This window comes from Protobothrops mucrosquamatus, unplaced genomic scaffold (assembly GCF_001527695.2).
Source record: "Protobothrops mucrosquamatus isolate PMUCROS unplaced genomic scaffold, P.Mucros_1.0 scaffold7659, whole genome shotgun sequence".
In the NCBI taxonomy this organism is placed as follows: Eukaryota; Metazoa; Chordata; class Lepidosauria; order Squamata; family Viperidae; genus Protobothrops; species Protobothrops mucrosquamatus.
The window spans coordinates 7868-8951 of record NW_015393458.1 but is presented as its reverse complement, the minus strand read 5'-3'; positions in this window follow the sequence as shown (position 1 = coordinate 8951).

Genomic DNA, 1084 nt, shown 5'->3' with positions numbered 1-1084 from the left:
CTCTGGATGATGGGAGGGGCATTCACTCTGTGAAGGCAGGGAGGATGGACACTGTAGTTCTGTCCCTCTGCTGGGCCAAGATTGAAGGAGAGGCTATGCATGAAGGGGGGGAAGAGAGAGAGACACACCGTGAAGGCAGAGAAGTTGGGTTCTGTAGTCCTATCCTAGGGCAGGATGGATGGGGGGGGCTACGGATAATGGGAGAGGTGCACCCTCTGAAGGTGGGGAAGATGGGCACTGTAATCCTGGATGAAGATTGATGAGAGGACGTGCATAATGGGAGGGGCACACCCTCTGAAGGCGGGGAGGATGGGCGCTGTAGTCCTACCCCTCTTCTCAGCCAGGAATGATGGGTAGGCCGTGCACGATGGGGCACACCCCGCAAAGGCAGGGAGGATGGACACTGTAGTCCTACCCCTCTTCTCAGCCAGGAGTGATGGGGAGGCCATGCATGATGGGAGGGGCACACCCCCTGAAGGGGGGGAGGATAGATGCTGTAGTCCTCCCTGAAGGCAGGGAGGATGGACGCTGTAGTCCTACCCCTCTTCTCAGCCAGGAGTGATGGGGAGGCCATGCATGATGGGGGGGCACACCCCCTGAAGGGGGGGGAGGATGGATGCTGTAGTCCTCCCTGAAGGCAGGGAGGATGGACGCTGTAGTCCTACCCCTCTTCTCAGCCAGTAGTGATGGGGAGGCTATGCATGATGGGGGGGCACACCCCCTGAAGGGGGGGAGGATGGATGCTGTAGTCCTCCCTGAAGGGGGGGAGGATGGATGCTGTAGTCCTACCCCTCTTCCCAGCCAGGAGTGATGGGGAGGCCGTGCACGATGGGAGGGGCATTTCCGCCCCCCCCCCGCGGAGGCGGGGATGATGGGCGCCGTGGTCCTCCCTCCCTGCCCCTCCCGGGGGGGGGGGCGCCGGCTACTCACACCTCCAGGATGCGGTCCCCCTTGCGGACCCCGGCGCGCTCGGCCGCCCCTCCGCCCAGGACGGCGCTGACGTGCTGCAGCGGCGCGTAGAGCTCCCCGTGGATGCTGCGCAGCTGCCCGCCCTCGCTGACCTGCCCGCGCACGTTGAAGCCGT